The sequence below is a fragment of the Lepidochelys kempii genome, chromosome 4 (assembly GCF_965140265.1).
Source record: "Lepidochelys kempii isolate rLepKem1 chromosome 4, rLepKem1.hap2, whole genome shotgun sequence".
In the NCBI taxonomy this organism is placed as follows: Eukaryota; Metazoa; Chordata; order Testudines; family Cheloniidae; genus Lepidochelys; species Lepidochelys kempii.
Genome location: NC_133259.1, coordinates 124,659,132 through 124,681,403, shown reverse-complemented (window position 1 = coordinate 124,681,403; position 22,272 = coordinate 124,659,132). Strand labels below are relative to the sequence as shown.

Below are 22,272 nucleotides of genomic sequence, written 5' to 3'. Positions count from 1 at the left end.
GGACCAATCCCCCACAGTTGCCCCAGATCCCTAAATGGCCCCCTCAAGGATTGAACTCACAACCCTGGGTTTAGCAGGCCAATGCTCAAACCACTGAGCTATCCCTCCCTCCCCCAAACTGAGGCTTGGAAGGGTAGAGTGACTTAGAATCATAGAATCATAGAATATCAGGGTTGGAAGGGACCCCAGAAGGTCATCTAGTCCAACCCCCTGCTCGAAGCAGGACCAATTCCCAGTTAAATCATCCCAGCCAGGGCTTTGTCAAGCCTGACCTTAAAAACCTCTAAGGAAGGAGATTCTACCACCTCCCTAGGTAACGCATTCCAGTGTTTCACCACCCTCTTAGTGAAAAAGTTTTTCCTAATATCCAATCTAAACCTCCCCCACTGCAACTTGAGACCATTACTCCTCGTTCTGTCATCTGCTACCATTGAGAACAGTCTAGAGCCATCCTCTTTGGAACCCCCTTTCAGGTAGTTGAAAGCAGCTATCAAATCCCCCCTCATTCTTCTCTTCTGCAGGCTAAACAATCCCAGCTCCCTCAGCCTCTCCTCATAACTCATGTGTTCCAGACCCCTAATCATTTTTGTTGCCTTTCGCTGGACTCTCTCCAATTTATCCACATCCTTCTTGAAGTGTGGGGCCCAAAACTGCACACAGTACTCCAGATGAGGCCTCACCAATGTCGACTTGTCCAAGGGTACCCAGACACTCAGTAGCAGGAATATATCCCAGGAATTCTGACTCCTACTTTCTTGTCCTAGCCACCAGGCTATCTGTGTCTGAAAAAGAAAAGTGGATAATATTCAAAGTGCAGCCAAAAATCCTGTGTTGCTCTGCTTCCTGGGAAGCATTTGCTGTCCTCCTGTTTGTGGTTATTTATATCTGCAGCTCTGTCATTCACTGCAGGTGGTTCTGTTTAACACCTCCATGTAAGGAGAAGGCTAAGGTCCCAGCAGGACCTTTCTGTAGTAATGATCCTCTTAACCTACTAATGTAATCTCCATAATTTAGTGCCCTTGTATCCCTACCCCAGCATTAAACATTAATCCCGATCCCGCCACCCACCACTGGAGACATCTGCTGCAATCACATGTGATACGTTTGGTGTTATTTGGCATTTAGGGAGCTCAGTCTATGCAGTGGTCCATGCTATGTTGTTTTGGGAACAGGGAATGGCACAAAAGGTCTGTGCACAGATCAGTTACGAAATCACCCTTTAAATTTGCCTTTTAGAAAGTCTATTATCGCAATGTAGTTCAATGAAGCACTAAGATTTTTCCATCGCCCGAGGATGCAACTGGCACAGCACTTTCCTTGATGATCAACCTTGTTAGCTCCGAGGACCTATTATTTTGGCACCCTCATTGGATGGCGAGAAGAAAGGCAAAGGGAGTTCTTGGAAGTAAAGACCCTGCCACTGTTCAGGTTTGAATAAAGAGGGTCACAGCTCCCCAAGGCTCCTCTCCCTCTCTTTTCCCTTTCTTAGGCCACATAAATAGAAGAGTAACATAACCCAGAAAGCTGTCTAAATCAAGCAGCAATCAAAACACCAAAGCTTCTGCAACACATGCAGAGACAGACACATTAGTAAACGTATGCTGCTCTATGTACCCTTCTTTAATCCTATTCAACAAGCTATTTCCTTGTCTTCACCAGGCCTGTATCCTCTATTGCATAATACCTGAAACAATAATTTTCCTTTGGAATGAGAAGCTGGGGGATGAGTTTTTATCCACACAATAGATTCCCCAATGGGAAAATACTTAGAGGCACCAATGAGGGAATGCTTTGGGTTCCATTGGGCCAAGTTCTGAGCTGGTGTAAGGCGATCCAACTCCACTAAAGTCAATGGAGCTTCACTTGCTTATCTGAGCTCTGAATTTGGCCCAGTATTCTTAGGGCCTGATTCTGATAGGTTCTACTTGATTTGCGAAAGAGTTTCCCCTCAAGTGGTGACATGGAAATCAGCCATGAGTAGGGGGATCCGAGTCTGGCCCTTCATCTGCAAACAGTCCTAGATTTGTGATGGGAATTCTAAATTCCACCTTCTCATCCTCACTTTCCAAAGCCTTCACAGCTCTGCCTCTCCCTACCTATCTGTGCTTGTTTCTTTTCACATCTCTTGCTCCCCAACTCCACCAACGCTGACAGTCTTGACAAGCCACCAGCCAAGCCCACACCAGTCTTCACACATTCTCCCACGTTGCATGGAACATCTCCAAGGGCCAAACTGATCCAAAATGGCAACTGCCCACTTAGCCTCCACGTCCCGTCTCTTCTTTTATGCCTACAAGAAAGGAAAGGTTGAAGGGCGACGCCAGGCATAGCTGAGGTGTTCGATTCATTGTTTAAAAATGTACAAAATGTGTATAACTTATTAAAATGTTACATAGTTTATTGTGTTCCACTGTCCCCAGTTCCATAGGCTGCATGTGTTAGTAGATTGTAAATTCTTCAGAGCAAGCAACTTCTCGTGAGTTCAGACAGCACATAGAACATTGGGGCTGTAGCTCACGAAAGCTCATGCTCAAATCAATTGGTTAGTCTCTACGGTGCCACAAGTCCTCCTTTTCTTTTTGCGGACACAGACTAACACGGCTGCTACTCTGAAATTTGTATTACAGTAGCTCCTAGAGACTCCAGCCAAGATTAGGAGCCTCTTATGCTAGGTTCTGTACCTATATATAGTAACGGGCAATCTCTGACCCAATAGCATGCAATCAAAATAGACAAAAGGTGGGAGAAATGATCATCTCCATTTTACACCTGAGACATAGACAGATTGAGTGAGTTGCCCAACGTCACACAGGAGCCCTGTGGAATATCTAGGAATCAAACCCACATCCCCTCATTTCCAGGCCAATCCCTCAACCACAGGGATTTCCCCATGCTTCACCTGGAGCAAAGGAAGTCAATAGAAAGCACAATTGTTGCATTGGTGAGCCCCATTTGCAAATTCATTAGTGTCTGTGATTTACAACCACATAAAGCCAGAGCCCAGAGTCCTGGGTGACAGTCTGACCATATCCCAGGCCCAGCCATTTTTTCCATTATATTTTTTAACCCAAATATTGTCCAGAAGATTGTTCCCTTCAGTTTGCCCCAAGTAAAGGGCAGTCGGTTACTGCAATGTCCCAGGAGCAGAGCAGGAATTCTAATCCTGCTCACCCTTTGTTCTGGGAAGCAGTATGTTGCTTCACATTATGTCATGGAGCGGCATACTCCCCCTGTGCACCCAGTCAACTGCGACGGCCAGAAAAGGGAGTGGGTTGAAGTCAAGGCTCCTCCCGCTCCCTGCTCCTCTCAGACCCCTCCCCACCCACTTGCTCTCAATGAAAAGAGGCAAGTGAGCATCAACAGGTTTCTTCTCGCCTGCCGAAGTCATAACTGAGCAGGGCAGTAAGGGAGGCCTTACTCCCCCACATAGGCAAGTAAGAACCAGGACGTCCTGACCCCTAACATTTAGCACACCGTGGGGAGCAAAAGTACCTGCTTTTCTTGTCTCCGTCCACAACAGCAACTTGTTGCATTGTCAACCTACTTCAAAAGAAAACGTTGGACCTCATCTTCAAGATTATTTCACATCAAGCGGCTACTCCCAAACCACAGAAAGGCAGTCTCTTTTTTATGTTGGGTCTTTAAATCCTTTTCCTCTGCAGCACACAAGAACAAAAGTATCTCCGATTCACCGTTGGGAAGATCAGAACTCATGTGATATTAGCAAAATAAAACTTGTAAAAATGGGTTTAGTGCACACACACACACACAATTTTTCAGCATGAAAAGTCAGTGACAGCAACCCCAGGGCAGAAAGAAACAATTTCTGTGCCAATAAGTTATGTGGGTTTTACCACCTTTTCGAGTCTGTTCTGCTAATGCCTAAGGACTCCGATTCTGCAACTTTCACTCAGATTGAATAGCATTTTCCTGAGCAAGCAGTGCCATTTACCACTCTGGGAAAATTCACATGAGTAAGTGCTACTCAGCATGAATGAGACTTGCAGGGATCAGATCCTTTAAAAAGTATGTAGTTCCCATGGTAGCAATGTGCAGGGTCTGGGTAATTCATGGTGCTTGTGTTCCATCAGCATTATAGACACACACACACCTAATGATACTCACTGAAATTTATATAGAGCTTTTCTTGCTATAGATCCCAAAGCATTCAGAAAACATTGCAAACTGATTGCAAATTATATGTACAGGATTCACTTCATCCTCTGCTGAAGTACAGCTGCCATTCACTGGCGTGGAAGAGGGCAACCTTTAAATAGCACATAGCAACACTACCCAACAGTTGAGAATAGAGAGTAAATGATACCTCAACCAATGGACACCAGAAGAGGGCTTTTGATAGAATGTAATTATCCTATTTTTATTTAGCAAGGCCATCATAGGATAATATCCTCTAATTTTATTAGAAGACTCCAAGGATGTAAAGTGACCATGAGTGGTCAGGATCTCGCTTTTAGGTCTCATCAAACAGCACCTCACGCAGCGCAGCGGCCCCTAGCGCCATGCGGGCGAATTGTTTAATGATGCTAAGGGAAGAATGCTGCCCATTGACTTACCAGTACCACTTCCTGCAACGTTCTGAGTTTTCACCAATGTGTCATGAGTTTAGGGAAATGCCTCACTGCTGCTGAAACCTTGAGGTGTTGGGGGAAAAGATCAGCAAAGAAAATTGTTCTCTTTATATATGTCTCTGAGAACCACACAATGGATGCTGATAGTCTGCTTTCCCTATGCAATACTTGGACCCTAGATGCAGTACTGCCAACTCCCAAAGTTCACAAATCACGAGTCGGGCCCCACAAGTCATGGGATTCACCCAGAAATTGAGAGGGTTTTTTTAAAGATCAAATTGCGGGGTTTGGTTTGTCTCTTGATTTTTGACTTCTGCTGCCTGCCCCTGAGCCCAATGTATGAGAGACAGTAAGTGCTGCCCACCCTCCCAGATTTACAGAGCAAGGTGATTTGGGCCCCTGGCTACACGTGTTTTCGCTGGCTATCCAAGAGTGCAGAGCTTCCAGCTTCTCCCCAAACTTCTGATTGAATCAAATCTGTGTCCTCCCACCCCTCCGCATCTACCACTCCCCCAACCCAGTGATGAATTATGCAGCTATCCCAGCCCCTAGCTCCGTTGCTCCTGCAGCTCCGGGGGTTATGTATCCCCTTCTCTTGTCCAGGGCCTGGTGTTGCAGGGGTGAGGATGGGGTTGGGAAGGGGAAGGGGAGAGGAGGAGACAGCAGACTTATCCATTGCACACAGAAAGGGAGGGGAGAGGAGAAAGCAGAGAAGCTGAGAGCTGCTGGGATCTTTCAATTCTCTCTTCCCCCCTCCAGTGAAAGTGGTTATCCACTGCTCCTTCTCCCTCTTTCCTGCTCAAAAACTACTCTCAGCTGCCGAGGGAAGGCGGGAGAGCTGGGCCAGTCCTGACTGGCTGCTCTTCCCCAGGAGGCGGGCAAGTGGGGCTGCCGCACTTCATTTCATCCGGAGGCTAGTCTCCAGCCCTGACCCAAAATCGCAACCCTACTAGTGTGGAAACTGAGAGTGTTGGCAAGGCTGTGAACGCTGCTTTTAACCTGGGATCTCCAAGCTCCGTAGACACATAAATGCATTAGGTATTACCATTACACCAATCACGACTAAAGCTCGATAGAGAGATTGATGACATAATGTCAAAACACGTGTCTCCATCGACATCTGGATTTGGTTCACCAGGCCACAAAGTCCTTTGCACTGATATCACCCGACTCAAATCAATGTGCAAAATATTTTTCTTCTAATCTATAATTGTTGCCCTACAATTTTCAAGCAGTTATTGATCTGGGGTGCTTCAGAGCTGAGCAGGCGGTCTCTCAGAATCAGTCCCCGTTGAGATGTCAGAAACTGGGTACTCATTAACTAAGGAAATGAAAATCAACAGTTACTTTCACAACTTCAGGCCACTGTGTATTAATCCATTTCACAGAGGGGCAGAAAGGTCCGAGGAGACGGAGTGATTTCCCAGGTGTGACACAGGAAGTCTGTGGCAGAGTTGGGCACAGAATCCAGGAGTCTCACCGCCCCCTACTCTAATGAGTAGATACTACTTCCTAGATGAAAACCTGTTTTTTATAACACTGTCTCACACCTTTACGTGCGGGTGTGGGTGAGAGACAGGGTAAATTATAAAATTACAGATGTATTTTCATAATGACATATGTGTCTCTGATCTATCTTTCTTAAACTCTTCTTTTTTCTATTTTACAGAGGCCTAGCTTTTTTTTTCAACCTTAACTGTTTGAATTAGTGTAAACTCAGAAGCATTCCCTGAAGTTAGCCTCCTGCCACATGCAATTAGATTGGGTATTGAGATCAGCTGGATTGATTGATTGGTTCAGTCTGTGGCTGATAAAAGCCCTCTTTGCTTGCCCCGTTGCCCTATGCGACCTTGGTTGAACTAGCATGGCCCCAGTGGCTACCATATCAGGTTGTGTGAATGCAATCTAAATTCAGTAAGCACGCCTAATGAATGCTCCTTGTGTTTATTTGACTCCCAGGAGATGCATGTTGACCTAAGTAGTAAATCTCCTCACTACATAGGAATTATGCAGGCCGGTTCTTTACCAAATGGATAAGGCCCAAGATACCTCATACTCCAGGGGAAACATGTCTTGGTGTCAAATTAAAGCAACGACAGCTCTGAAACAAAAGCAAACTTCCTTCTGGAAGAGTCAAGCGCTACTGTTACCTCTGCAGCTTTTAAAAGTACCTTCAGGTTATTGATAGAACTGATTAGTTTAAAATAGCTTGCCCATTCCTTTTCCTGCTTCCGCTCATGCTCAAATGCTAAACAGATGACCACTGTTGCTGCTGTTTCCCTCCCTGACAAACCACAGCCACAAGCAGCTTTCCTTAGGATATTTTACTATTAGCTTTTTAGTAGTAAAACAATGCAGCCTACTTGCTAACTGCCTTCCGGGTCCTACTGAATTCCCAGTTTTACAGGGGCTTGATTAGAAATACATTTTATTTGTTTAATCCTGTGGCCGTGGGACGTTCCTTGACATCTGAATACCACAGGGATTGGTGCAACATAAACGAGCAGATCCACAGATTAGATACAAACTCCTAAGACTTCAATGAAAGTTTTGCCAACATTTAAACTACAGACCTGGGTACCCTTTTATCACATAGATGAGTTGTACATTTAAATGATTGCTTTAATATGCTGGCATGTATAGCAATGGTAAGGCTGAAGCTAGATTCCCACTTTAAGCCTCATTTTTAAACAGCCACACGTGAAGGCCCCAGTTCTCCAACAACTTGCATTTTGCTTACCTTCATGAGCCTGAATAGTGTCATTGACATCAGTGGGACTACTCAGGTGCATAAAATAAAGCAAGGGCTTAAGTCTTTGCAGAATCAAGGCCTAATTCCTCCAAAATTACAAAGCTCTTCTTCATGTCTGGGAAAGGTACTCAGAGCTAAATATAAGATGGAACGGATTGTTTAGCATAAGTAGTTAACATATATTTCAAGGGACCATTCAAGGTGAAGTAGCCTATTTCCCCAACCAGAGAAGAGCTTGAAAGCTTCTCTCTCTTACCAACAGAAGTTGGACCAACAAAAGATATTATCTCATCTACCTTCTCTCTCATATATCCTGGGACAAACATGGCTACAACACTGCATTTAATAGAAGCTGACTTCCTCTTCACTTTCTAGGCTTTGCTGCAGTAACTGCTGAGTGGAGCTGGAGGTAGCAGGCCAGGAGTAGAGTGTAGCGAACTGGGGGAAGGGGGGCAAATGAGAGAGGGGTACTGGGAGGGCATGGGAATAATGAAAGGAGGCATGGACAGAGATATTCAGGAGATCACAGTGGGGCATGGATAGGATCACGGGCCAGAGAGACAGATAGGGGCATGGAAAGGGGTTCAAAGTATTAGGGAGCTCAGAGAGATGCAGGGTTCATGAAGGTATAGGGAGAAGCCAGGAGGTGCAAAGGACGGGAGGAGGAGGAACTCAAGTGTTCGTTTGCAGACTTTGCAACATTTGGTGTTGATTAATTTGTAGAATTTTTGTTTAGAAAGTGTAATATTTGGGTGGGATGCAAATTGGATTCCATTGTAAAACCTACTTTCAGCCTTTAACTCTTCTTAAACTAAGGTTTCTTTTTAAGACTATTAACATTAGATGCATATGTGCGCTTGTAGCCACACACATACTGCAAAGCTTTTTCTACAACAAAGAATCAAATGCACAGAATGTTATCAGAGTCAGACCGACTTTTGGGGAATAAAAGCACCCCAAAATGGATGGGCATTAGAATAGAAACAAAAGGAGAAATTGTACACTGACCCTGAACTTATTTTAGGGGGGGAGGGAGAGAGAGGGAAAAATGAAAAGAATAAATCCCTCATTTTTCCAGCATAAAAACCTGTGTTGTTTTCTGTAGGCAAAGAGGTCTTAGATCTTTGTCTTTCCCACTGATAGTGAGGTATTCAGCTTTAACAAAACCATAGGAATATGTTTTCCCAGGGTATCCCAGACCTTTTACTATTCAACAGCAGAAAAAAATGAATTAATATTGTTCTGTTAAACCGCTGGTTTCACAAACAGAGAGGACTTAAGGATTTTCTTCTTTTAAAAATGTTTTACTTTGCATGTCTTAACTGTATCAATCCCAGCCCCAAGTCCTGGAAAATAATCGCTGCGGGGGTTCCATGTGTATTTAAAATATATAGACACACCAACTGAAAAACCTCAGTATGAAATTATTTCACTGAGTGAGATAAATCGAGAGAGACTCTTGTATGATCCTTTCTGGCTAGTTGCTGGAACATGCTGTAATGTGTGCATTCTCTCTATTATACATGCCCTTGGTTTCTCAGGCTGCTCTGAAAGACAAAAAGAAAGTTGGTAATCATACACTGACAGATGGCTCGTTGGTGACTTACTCTTTATTTATAGGGAGGCAACTGCAATTCATCAGCATTTTTTTTTTTAGCTACATCATGGTGAACCTCCAAGTCCAAATCTATTTCTAAGAAATATTGTGCAGTAAAGATCTATTAATAGTGAGCCATGGGATAGCTGGAAGCTTATTTTTTCATCAAGCATACTCCACAGTTTGATACACTTTCCTCCAATTTCTTTTCACTCTTACATGGCATATCTTCCTAGAATTTGTCCTCATGGATTTTATATTATAATGTTACATAGGCACTGCTCTACTTAAGCTTTTTCTAATTCCTCCCTCTTTCAGTGCGTTATTTTAACTCCACTTGTTTAATGTAATTTACTTTACAAGTTATCAGCAAGTGACAATTTTCTTTACTATAAATGTAAATATTGCTTTATTTGTTTACACTGGGGCAAATTCTCCTTAGTTATGATTGCATAACCCTACTCAAGCATGTGTTTAAAGGTAAAGTCATATGTAATCATACTGAATGGAACTGAACATCAAACAGGATTGCATACATGCTTAAAGTCAAGCATGTGCTTAAGGCCCAGATTTTTAAAGGCATATGGGCATTGCTGCGCTCAGCATCACAACACCTAACTGATTTAGGAGTCCAAATCTCATTTTCAAAAGGGATCTAGGCACTTAGGAGTCTAAATCCCTTTGGAAAATGAGATTAAGGCTCCTAAATCAGTTAGGCATTGCGACGCTGGGTGCAGCAATGCCTAAATACCTTTAAAAAGCTGGTTTCAGAGTAACAGCCGTGTTAGTCTGTATTCGCAAAAAGAAAAGGAGTACTTGTGGCACCTTAGAGACTAACCAATTTATTAGAGCATAAGCTTTCGTGAGCTACAGCTCACTTCATCAGATGCATATCGTGGAAACTGCAGCAGACTTTATATATACAGAGAGAATATGAACCAATACCTCCTCCCACCCCACTGTCCTGCTGGTAATAGCTTATCTAAAGTGATCATCAGGTGGGCCATTTCCAGCACAAATCCAGGTTTTCTCACCCTCCACCCCCCCACACAAATTCACTCTCCTCACAAGTACTCCTTTTCTTTTTTTAAAAAGCTGGGCCTAATTGCTTTACTGGACAGAGGCTTGTATTTCAACTGCAAGAGTGGTCCTCTACAACAAAAAGAAAAGGAGTACTAGTAACACCTTAGAGACTAACCAATTTATAACAAAGTAAGTGTGTGCTATAGTCAAGCTTATTCTTAGTGCTCCAGTTCCTTTCACCCCTGTCGTATTTATCTGGAGCTCAGGAACAGTAATTTCTCCCAGATTCCCTAATAACATGAAAGGCTGTTATTCACAGTGATGGAAATTCTTTGTTTCTCCTTCATGAGACAGCATTTTACCAAGCTAAGAGCCTTAAAGTGGGTGGCCTAAAACAGAACTGAGGAGCACTAAATCTAAGGACATAGAGTGCGAGCCCTATTCTTCTTTCAGAAACATGGGGGGATGCATCCATTGACATTTTTCCTTTAGCACTTGTTCTGCATATCTATCACTAATTTCCTTTTCCTTCTCTCTTTTCTTTGCCAGCACAAGAAGCCCCGAAGTTCTACAGTTACTAGAGTTGGTTGGAGGGGGGAAAGAGGGCAATTTTCATGGGGTTTTTTAAAAAAATGTTCTACTTTTTTTTTTTAAGTTTTCAAAATTTGAAACATTTTTGACCATCTCTCCAGTTGATCAAAAATGGGGAATTTTTTCAAACGTTTAAAATTTCATACCTAACCCCGCTCTTATACTTACTAAGTTTTAATGCTCTTTAATCTCTCTCTCTCACACACACACACAAATCTGGATCCAAACTCCCCCAAAGTTTTGAGCAGTTTGGGCCTGGGGTTTTGGTTTGGTCCATTATGGGTCTGTGAAGTTCAGATCCAGATCAAAGCTTATCTGAAATTTGAGAGGAAGTGTAAATCTGGGGGCTTGGTTCAGGCCCGTCTCCAGCTCACCCAATATTAAGTGCAGTATGTGAGTGTCACTTGTAAACTAATGCGTCTTTCACCAGATTAGCATTACCACAATATCTGTCTTGGAGATCAAGTTACACAGGGGAAAGCTGGAGGAAGAACATCCTCTTCTTACAAATGTTTTGGATGTATTGTATTGTTGTCCTTCTCTCCAGGAGGATTATATTGACTTCCTCAGATGCACACTAGATTTTAGCAAAGAGGATCACTGCTGTCAACAACTGCCTTGCAAAAAGGCCTCTTTCTGACAGCTGAGTCAACGTAGTAGATAAGTTAGTTAGTTCTTGTGAAAGACATTGGATTGACACCAGTGGAAACAAAAGCCCCTCTATTTATTACATTATCATCCAGAGAATGAGCACTGCACAAGGAGAGGCAGAACAAGCTCCCCCACCCAGTCCCATCAAGGTGCTCCCGTAATGCTATTCCAAGCCTTGGCCACCTATGAGGGTGCATGTGAGGTGGACACTGTCAGGTTTCCTTCTCCACTCTGAGGTACTGACGTGGGGACCCGCATGAAAGACCCCACAAGCTTATTCTTACCAGCTTAGGTTAAAACTTTCCCAAAGCACAGATTCCTTTCTTGCCTTGGGATCTCTGCCACCACCAAGTGATTTAACAAACAATCAGGGAAAGGGCCACTTGGAGTCCCATTCCCCCAAAATATTTCCCCAAGCCTACACCCCCTTTCCTGGGGAAGGCTTGAGCATATATCCTCACCAATTGGTTACAAAGGGACTACAGACTCAACCCCCTAGGTCTTAGAACAATGGAAAAATTAGTCAGGTTCTTAAAAGAAGGATTTTTTTAAAGAGAAAAAGGTAAAAGAATCACCTCTGTAAACTTAGGCTGGTAGTTAACCTTACAGAGTAGCAGAAAATTCAAAGAGCACAGAGGAACCCCCTCTAGCCTTAGTTTCAAAGTTACAACAAAACAGGGATAAACCTCCCTCTAGCAAAGGGAAAATTCACAAGTTGAGAAAACAAAGGTAAACTAATATGCCTTGCCTGGCTGTTACTTACAAGTTTGAAATATGAGGGACGTGTTTTAGAAAGATTTGGAGAACATGGATTGATGTCCAGTCCCTCTTAGTCCCAAGAGCGAATGGCCACAGAAACAAAGAACCCAAAACAAAACCTCTCCCCACCCACCAGATTTGAAAGTATCTTTTGTCCCCATTGGTTCCTTTGGTCAGGTGCCAACCAGGTTACTTGAGCTTCTTAACCCCTTACAGGTAAGGAGGAATTTAGGCTACCCCTATGGTTATGACAGACACTTATTAGGATCCAATCTCAGACCACCTACTCATGTCACAGTGGCCCCTGGATAGCCATTAGATGGTAAGAATGTGTAGCTATAGTCAGAAGCATGACTCTGTAAAGATGGCACCTTCTTATTCAACCTAAGGGGCCAGAACGTCACCTAGAACCTCTGCCATTGATGGTACCAATTTACTGCAGTTGAGGAGCTGGCCCAATGCATCTGTCCAGTGTGTGGCTTCAAGTCATGCCTGTGTCAAACAAGTTATTACTTCTGATAGCACTGTTAAGGGAGAGGGGGGCACTCTTAGCAGTGCAAAGAGACAGCGGATAGGATTGGATTCTGCCTAACGCTTGGTCAGCAAAGTTATTAATGACGTTATAGGCTGAGATTGTCAAAGATGCTTAAAGGATTTGGACATTTAATTCCCATTAAAATGAATGGAAATTGGGTGTCCAAATCTTTTCGGTGGCTTTGGAAATTTCAGCCCTGATGGCAATTCTTTATTAGCGTATGATGGTGTGAGAGGCAGAGAGAACACAGGGCCCAGGCAGAAGCTCCAGTGTGGTGGTGAAAGAAGAAGCACCACAAGAATCTGAGATCATAATTTTAACTAAGTCACTTTTCTGACTACGATAGTCTGAATTTTCATTTAGATTAAGGCCCCTTTACACAGCTCTGGCCCTGTAAAGGAGCTTTCTTTACACTGCCAGAGTGGCGTAAATTGACTTTAATATAAATGAGGATCAGGCTGAATCACTCTAAAGCCAGCTGCTCCTTTAGCATAGTATCTGTCTCCATATTAATTGATAGGCAGTCTGTGCCCTGTGATTTATAATAAAAGGGAATGAGGGGCTCTGAACAAATCCAAAGAAGAGCTATTGATTTGCAAATAGTTTAAAAGAACATTCTGGGGTCACAGGATGACCCCTTTTCAGCTCTGACATTTTATATCAGGAAGAATCCTATTGAGTGGGGAGTTTTCACGCTAAACAGTGTTTTGTCTTGTTTCATAAATAAGTTGAATAGCTTAATTGACTGACACTCACCACACTTTCTCAGCTTCCTCAGACTCAGAAGTACACTGCTGTTTCCTGCCATAAATAATCTGAACTTTTAATCAGCTGCCAGGGACAAAAAGGAACTGAAAATTCTTCATACAAGTGCTGCAATCTGGCCGATAAGTAACTGTGGCTTGTTAAAAAATAGCAGGTATTTGATATAACCAGGTATTAATTTTCTTCCTGTGGTAGCAATAGCCATTTCAGATCAGGATGATCCCAAAACAACACATACCCAGGGGAGCTCACAGGGATGAAGAGACCAGTTTGGTCCAGCAGATGGTACTCAGATGGATGGTGTTAGAGATGCAGGGTGTGAAGCACGCAAGTAAAATGAATGTTCTGCTGAGCCATCTCACTAACTAACTAGGGAATGACACCACTATAAAGGAGAAGATTTGGGAGTATCACTTCAAGAAGGATTCTGATAAGATCTAATGTAAATTCAGGGTCACTCCATTGGCTTTGTTGGAATCGCTTACAGATGAGCACCAGGGGAGCTGAGCAAGGGTGCTGGAACAATTTGTACAGTGGGGCTGCTGAGAGCCATTGAACCAAACTGTAAACCCTGTAGATGATGGAAACCACTTCAAGCCAGGGAGTGCAGCACCCTTAGTTCCAGGACCTATGGAACTGAGATCAGAATTTAGCTTGTATTTGTAAGCAACGTCCATGGCTAGAGAAAGTGAGCATGTGTGCACTGGCTTCTGAACTTCTTTTTTAATCAGTGAGTAAGAGGAATGATTTTTCTGAGAGAAGAGCAGCTGAGAAACCTCTGTTAACCCCTCAAGTGCTACTCTCATGGCATGGCCAAGGTCATGCTTTATGTAGACAATGCCCATGGCAGCTGAAAAGTTAATGAGGTTAAGCACAACTTTCACTTATTCTTGTTCCAGTTTCTGCTTCCCGCTCGCTCAGTAGGAAGAGGTTTGAAGAGACAGACAAACAGATCTCCCATTCATTTATAAATCGAAGCCACAGCTCAGCAGAGTGGTCTAGTGGTTAGAACAGGTGAATGTAAGTCAAAATACCTGGATTATCTTCTCAGCCTTCCACTGACTTGCTATGAGATCTTTTATATATCTATAGTAGAATATGGTTGTTTTTCTTCCACAGCAAGAGAAAGCAGTTAAATTTGGTTTTTGGCTTTGATTCAGTCTCCCTCAAAAGAAATCTCTCCAAAGATGACCACCATATGCATACTCATCTGTAATTAATAAACATTTGGAAGGAAACTTTCCCATTCACTATAAAACATTATAGATGATCCCTTATTCCCGAGACATTTGCAAGCCTTGTCTTGTCAGAATTGAATTTACTACAGCTGATTACCCTGAGAATGCACTGACCTTCTTAGCTCCTGCTGTGGGATTTTTTTTTTCCTCATGGCAGATAATATGGGGAGCAGAAATTGGGGACTTGGTGGTGGGATTATGTGATGCTAATGAGACAAAGCTTATTGTTGATGTTAGCAGTTATTACAAAAAAAAGTACATTATTCAGGACCGACAGACATCAGTTCATTATGCCAGGAAAGAAAGAATACATTTTGACAGCAGTAGCATCTATTTAAAATCTGGACCACATCTGGGGTCTCTCTGATGTAGAGCATATCTGATCAATCAGCATTATGGCTGTTCAGTTCCCAGACAAGTTAGAAGAAATTCATTATACTTTTGAAGTCTGCTCCTCTTTCGTCTGTTGCAAAATGAATAAGATTTTGTCACTGGATCTCTTTTACTAGTGAAAAAAGGTATGATAATTAAAATAACTAGCTGGCTTCATATCTGAAGACATGAATAACTCTGAAATACTGGACATTTGCATACTGCGCTCACGTTATATGCCTCAGCCATTAATTGTTTTCTAGTTGATAAAATACTAAAGCTCCGAACCAGCAAACACCCTAAGCCTGCTTAAAGTCAATGGTAATACATTGCTTAACATTTAATGTGTGCATAAATGCTTGTAGGACTGGGGCCTAAGTAATCTCCTGCAAGATCTGCTCCCAAGTTTATAGCTGAAGCTATGTTTATAATTTGCCATCAAGATGTAGCAAGAGCTCTTGTAGTTTGAACAATAATGGTTCCAGTACCTTGGGTGCCAAGACAAGACAGCAAACATGCCCATACATTTGCAATGCTGTTTATTTTCAGCATCTCAACCCCCATTCGTACATTCATGTGGCCTGACTAAGCCACCAATAATCAGCCTTACATAAAATGAGTAAAAGAAATTTAGACTGAAGACCAGGAATTGTTTCTTAATATGTTGAAAGCCACCACAACCTATGGTAAGTTCTTCCAAAGGTTACCCTCACGGTTAAAAATTTGCAGCTTATTTCTAGTTCGAAGTTGTCTAGCTTCCACTTCCAGCCATTGGACCTCAGCAGTAGAGCTGCGTGGAGAACGGAAATCCTCTGTGAAACCGAATTACAACTTTTCAAAATCTGGTTTCATTCTGATTCAGAATGAAAACCAAACATTTCAAGGGTGGTTGTGGAATCCCCATCATTGTAGGTTTTTTAAGAACAGGTTAGACAAACACACATTGGGGTTGATAATTAAATTAATAGGCAGCAGGTTTAAAACAAACCTAAGCAAGTACTTTTTCACACAATGCACAGTCAGCCTGTGGAACTCATTGGCAGGGAATGTTGGGAAAATCAAAAGTACAGCTGGGTTCAAAAGAGAAGTAGATAAGTTCATGGCTATTAGCCAAGATGATCAGGGATGCAACCCCATGCTCTGGGTGAATCTAAGCCTCTGACTGTCCGAAGCTGGGAATGGACAACAGGGGATGGATCACTCGATAATCGCCCTGTTCTGTTCATTCCCTCTGAGACACCTGGCATTGGCCACTGTCAGAAGACAGGGTACTTGGCTAGATGGATCCTTGGTCTGACCCAGTATGGCTATTCTTATGTTCTTACAGCCCTACATTTCTATGATTCTATAAAGAAGAGATTTAAGTAGGCAATATGGGAGGAAAAGAACCAAGAGAAGTCTCCAGAAACAGATAAGTACTTTATATGAATTGGGGAGTGGGGTATAGGCATTGCAGTGGGAACAGGAGAACATGTTCAGGGACATGCCTAGATCAGTCTTTACCATAACTGCCTCTGGCTTCCCAGGCTTCCTCCTGGCTCAGGACCCATTGGCTCCAGGCCTCTCAGGCTTCTCTTAGCCTTTAGCCCAGGAGAGGAAATACCCAGCTACCTCTCATCTGGGTCTCTACCCTCGTTCTCCTTCTCACTGCCCTGTGCCCCTTCCTTTATGAAGACCCAGCTCCGTCCAATCTGGGAGTGATCACCATTTCTGGCTAATAGCCACCCTCCACTGGTGCCACTCAGTGGCCTAATTGGGCTCAAGCTCCTGTTAACCCGTGGTTGACCATTATGGGGTTCATACGACCCATCACGCTCCCTCACAAGGGTATCAGATGGTGCCCTGGGGAGAGTGCAATCAGTAACTATGAGCTGTATTGAATTCCCTCACGCTGTGCTCTCATCACACACACTAGAGGTTGCAAATCAGACTAGTGTGAAAGAGCTGAATTCAGTGGGGTAAAACCCCTTCCCCCAAGCTCAGGAGGACAACACATGGAGGCTTCTCACTGGGACTAGTTGCTGCATTGAATCTGGACCGTAGGGTTCACCCTCTGGCAACCGTCCAATGTGTACCTACAGGTTGCGTGTAAGGGGGGGAAGAGGGCATAACTCTTATGCAGGATAGACAGCAGTGCCCAGTCACTCCTGGCAAGCAGCAGGGAAGCAGTCACACTGTGCACTACAAAGGACTTAGTCTTGTGTTGGTCACAACAGTGAGGCAGAAGCTTGTGTTTCCAATGGCACCTTGGCTTCAAGTACTCAGGTGGAAAGGAATGAAGGGGGAGAATCCCAGAGACATTTCACCCATGAGAGGGAAATCCATGTGCAATTTCATAAACATCTCCATGCTCCGTCATCCCCCTGGGTTTGTGCCCAGCAACTCTGTGGGAAGGGAACATAGATCTCCTTGATCTTACAGACCATCCTGGCTTAACCCCCACCTCTGGGAAGGCTGAGGTGGGAAATGCTGAAGCTCTTCAGAATGTTACACATGGGGGCGCTGCCGATTTTATCCCATTGCTGAATGTAGTTGCATGGAATAGAAAATGCACTGTCTGAAACATTGCCAGCTCTGTGGGTTCGAACACCAGGCATCAGATCCCCTCCCAATCATGTGTCTGGTGTAGAAATCAACAGATTACAAATCTGTACAAATCAGATTGTTGTTCTTCTACCTTTCAGCTTTTCAGGAGACCAATCAGGGAATTACAGGTTTCTGCCTACGCCACGGCTGGGCAGGTGGTGAATTCCCAGGCAGGTTCTGTGCCGGCTGAGTTCCCAGATGGCTGGACATGAAAAGTTTCAAAGTCCCAGCAAGCACATTGGAAATCCATGTTGACCTACTGGTCCCCTGTCTTACCCTGTACAGACAGATTATGAGTGGAAGTGGAGGAAGGGCTCCCCATGTGACTAGGGACCATTATATTTTCAGGGTGATCTGGCGCAGGTGGAAGCAGGGGCCAGAATCTGCTAGTAATGGAGGGATGGTATGCAAAAGACAAGACTACCCTGGTTATCCAGAGGTCATTACACCTCCAGGGCACCATGGAGCACATGAAGAACTGGTGTCCACTGGTCCCAGGCAGATGGTGCGTGAAAGGCAGCACCACTCTGGGCATCTTGTGGCCCTTAAGCAATTTCAAAATCTCCAGGTTTCAGAGTAACAGCCGTGTTAGTCTGTATTCGCAAAAAGAAAAGGAGTACTTGTGGCACCTTAGAGACTAACCAATTTATTTGAGCATGAGCTTTCGTGAGCTACAGCTCACTTCATCGGATGCATACCGTCTGCTGCAGTTTCCACGGTATGCATCCGATGAAGTGAGCTGTAGCTCACGAAAGCTCATGCTCAAATAAATTGGTTAGTCTCTAAGGTGCCACAAGCACTCCTTTTCTTTTTGAAAATCTCGAGGGGGGCTATTTGAAGTTCCACACTTATCTAATGGTCCCCTGGGCAGGCCTGGATAGACAGTTGGAATCTGGTAACACTTCAAAGTGCCCATTCATCTGCGGTACCCCATTTGCTGTCATTTGGGGGTTCCAGAGGCTGCAGGTATCTGAGAAAGTTCCCTAAACCCCCCCAGAAATAAGTAAAAGTCCTAATGTTTCCATAGAGGAACTGATTCTACAGATGTTTTCAGAGACTATTTGAATGAGGAATGTGGGAAGGGAGATAGGACCAAGCAGAGCGTAGAAAAGGGGCCCAGGAGGGGGAACGACTATAGACTGGGGTAAAAGGGGAGACACAGATTGGATGAGCCTCAAGGAGGGGGGAACTGGGACTGACTGGGCAAGGAGACTGGAACTAGAATAAGAAGTCTGAGAAGTGGAGATTATGGCTGAGTAGGTGAGACATAGCCATGCTCAGACATGCCCTGGCTAGCATATTACCCCTCTGTCCAACCATCATCTCAATATCTCACCAAAGAGGGGCATGTGCCACCTTTGCCAAAAGCTAAGAACTATCTGATTGCAATAGCTATTGCAAGAGATAAATTTAGAGTTATGTAATGTGGGATATTGTGTTCCAAACCAGATTGGAAGTGAAATTGGTCACCTGAAGTGGGGGAGTTTCAGAGCCAACTCAATGAACACTGAGAACAATCGAAATCCATGGACCCAGCCTAAGCCCCATGTTTACTGTCTGGACCAGCTGTAGGCTTGAGTGCTTACAAAGACAAAAGAGCCCCAAGAGAAGTCTCTGACCAGGGCACTTCCCTCCACCCCAGAGGCTAAGAGACAATAGTTTATAACTGTATAAAAGAAGAACAGGTACAAGACATTATCCATTACGGTGGAGACATTCTGCCAACGGGAGCGTCCCATGAAAGGTGGATCCCAGCTTTCTGGGCTGGACAAGCGCTGTAAGGACTGACCGTTGGTTGAGAAATACCTTCTTAGACACAAAAGTAACTTGTTAATAAGTATAGGTTGTAGATTGCATTGTATGTTTTCCTTTTGCCTGCAACCTTATGTTTCCAAACCCTTATACTTGCTTTCATTTGAATCTCTGCCTCAAGCTCTATTAAATAAACATCAGTTTTGTTTTGCTACAGACTTCTAAGTGAGTTGTGCTAAGGAGAGTGCTGAACTGAGGAGAAACTGGTGCAGTGGGGTGCATTGTTTCCATGGAGGCAGTGGACCAGTGTACACTGTGGTTGTCCAGAAGATAATGGACTGGGAAAAGTGGGGTGTGTAAATTGCTGGGCTGCAGAGGGAAAAGCAGGACTTTTGGCGCCCAGAGCAGAGCGCTTGTGTTGCCAGCAACTGGTAGTTAGGGAGGTTTCCCTGGTGGCACAGGCAAGTCTCCCTCCTGCTATGAGCAGGTGGTAGCGGTTCACGCCGGACACTTCGGTAAACCCCAAAACGTGTCACAAGAGGCAAGGAGAAGAAGACTGAGGCAAGGAGCCCAGGGTGGGAAAGAGAAAAGGATAGGGACAGCTTGGAAGGGATAGCGCTAAAGATGTCAAGCTTGGAACGAAGGGTCTCTGAGCACAGGAGAACACTTCCCTCCGGAGTCCGGAATGGAACCCAAGATTCCGGAGTCTCTCCATTGCTCAGCTTTCCGCAAATAGCTATGCAACCAACTGAGCAGGATTGGAACAGTGTTCAGTAAATAAGACTTTGGGCCTCACACTGAACAACGAGGACAAAATAAAATATTGCATTTCTGCTCGTTCAGTGAGGGGCATGGAATGAGGAAAAAGTAGTATGCAAATGTGATTAAAGACTATCGTAATGCATACACACCAGGGGAACAAATTAAGGTTGCACAGACAGCCTTAAGTCCGGTTTTCCTAACTTTTGAGAGATCGAAATCAAAAGTATCCACTAATTTTGGGTGCCCAATTTGAGACACCTCTGGACGGATTTTTCAAAGTACTTAGCATTGTCTAGCACATTATAAGATCAAAGCACAGCTCCCATTGATTTCAGTTGCAGCTGTGAGCATTCAGCACTTCTGCAAATCAAATCCCAGGGTTTAAAGTCAGGCTCCCAGAAAATGGGAAACACAAATTAGTGACCACCTATGGAAAGTGTGGTTTAAGTGACTTACCCAGCACCACATAGGAACTTTGTGGCAGAGGCAGGATTAGAATCCAGTTCTCCGGGGTATCATTCAACAGCCTTGACCATGAGACCATCCTTTCTCTTCCTGAAATCCCCCTGTATACCTTCAATGCATACACACAAGGGGTGGGTGGATTAAAGTTGCACAGACAGCCTTAATTCTGGCATTTCCTAACTGCTGAGTGCTTCACCTTAATGTTCTTTTAATATAGTTTTTGTGTGTATTCTTATATACATTCTTTTACAGTCTCACCACCGTAGCATCTGGGCATATTCTGGTAGCGTTTTAAATAATGTAATTAACATCTGTCACGTGTGATTCATTCTCTTTCTCTCATTTTCTCCCTAAGGGAGAAGTGTGTGTGCAGTGTAGTGTTTTGTTTTTGTAGCATTTGGGGTTTGGGGGAGGGGAGCTGGATATTTTAAATGTATACATTGTGTTCAGATGAGTCCAACAGAGCTCAGCTGGGAGTGGTAGGATAAAAGTGAGTAAAAGAATATGGTCCTTAGCATGCTGGGGAAAAGTGACAAATGGTGATATCTGTCTGACAATTTCTTTAGTCTTCCAAGAGAAGGAACAGAAGCCCTATCATACCTAAAATGCAAACAATTGAACAATAAGTTATTGGGTATGATTAGGGTCCTACCAAATTCACGGCCGTGAAAAACACATCACGGACCATGAAATCTGATCTCCCCCATAAAATCTGGCTATTGTTAGAGAGGGGTCGGTCTGGAGGCACCCCAGCTGGAGGCTCCTACCATGTGCTGGGCTCCAGCTGCTAGTCCTGGCCCGGGCTGGGGAGGGATAGGACTTCCTCTTCCTCTGCAGGGGCTGCTCCTGGAGCTAGGTCAGACCCACCTCTGGAAATCTCCCCCTGCTGCAGGAAGCTCCAGAGCTGCTGGCTGCAAGCCCAACTCTGAAGGTAGGGCAGAAGGGAGGGTGGCTCTCAGCCCCTGACCCAAGTGGAGAGGCTGCAGCACCAGCTGTCAGCCCCTGACCTGGGCGGAGAAGCTGCCGGGAAAACCTGGACATATAGTAACCCACCCTCCAGATCCTGAGACCCTCACTTCGGCACTGCTGTTGGCGGCGGCATTGGCTTTAGAGCTGGGCTCCCGGCCAGCAGCTGCTGCTCTCTGGCTACCAAGCTCTGAAGGCAGCGCCCCTGCCAGCAGCAGCGCAGAAGTAAGGGTGGCAATCCCACAATCTCCCTACAATAGCCTTGCGACTCTCCCATGACCGCCTTTTGGGTCAGGACCCCCACGGTTACAACACTGTAAAATTTCAGATATAAATATCTGAAACCCTGAAATGGACTATTTTTTTAAATCCTATGACCGTGAAATTGACCAAAATGGACCATGAATTTGGTAGGGCCCTACGTATGATAGTGTTCAATTACAGAGCAAGGAAGAATAATTCCCTCCACTTCAGGCATCATCTGGTGAAATTCTATGGACACATGCAGGAGGACAGACTAGATTATCATAATTGTCCCTTCAGGCTTTAAAATCTATTAATCTATCTTGCACTGTCAGGAAGATGGACTAATGTGTCTTTTAAGTCTCTGATTTTATGGTTCTGTGATGTACTGGTGTCTGGTACTTTCAAGCAGACATTTTCAGAGATAATTTGGCAGTAAATAGGTCATTTGAAGTAAAAAAAACAACTAAATAAATTTAATAATACTTCTCTGGGAGTATTTAATAATACTTCTCTTCAATAATACTTCTCTAATTCTGAAATTTCTTCTGACCTTCCCCTTCCACTGGCCTTCAGAGGCCAGGTGCAAAATTCTGATCTCAGTTATACCAGTGTAAATCTAGACC

The 22,272-nt window shown here is 44.1% G+C and overlaps 1 long non-coding RNA gene across 3 annotated transcripts; it reads right to left on the bottom strand.

Moving 5' to 3' along the window:
• Positions 1-505: 505 nt before the first annotated feature.
• On the bottom strand, positions 506-21,554 carry LOC140910832 (uncharacterized). 3 transcript variants are annotated; one of them, XR_012158760.1, is made up of 5 exons: positions 20,429-21,554; positions 4,575-8,888; positions 3,493-3,656; positions 2,097-2,290; positions 506-782 (listed from the first exon to the last, which is right to left on the bottom strand). It is a non-coding gene; the product is annotated as an uncharacterized lncRNA (long non-coding RNA). The 3 variants fall into 3 exon arrangements; XR_012158761.1 differs by having other exon boundaries at positions 4,575-4,652; XR_012158759.1 differs by lacking the exon at positions 20,429-21,554 and having other exon boundaries at positions 4,575-9,519.
• Positions 21,555-22,272: the final 718 nt, after the last annotated feature.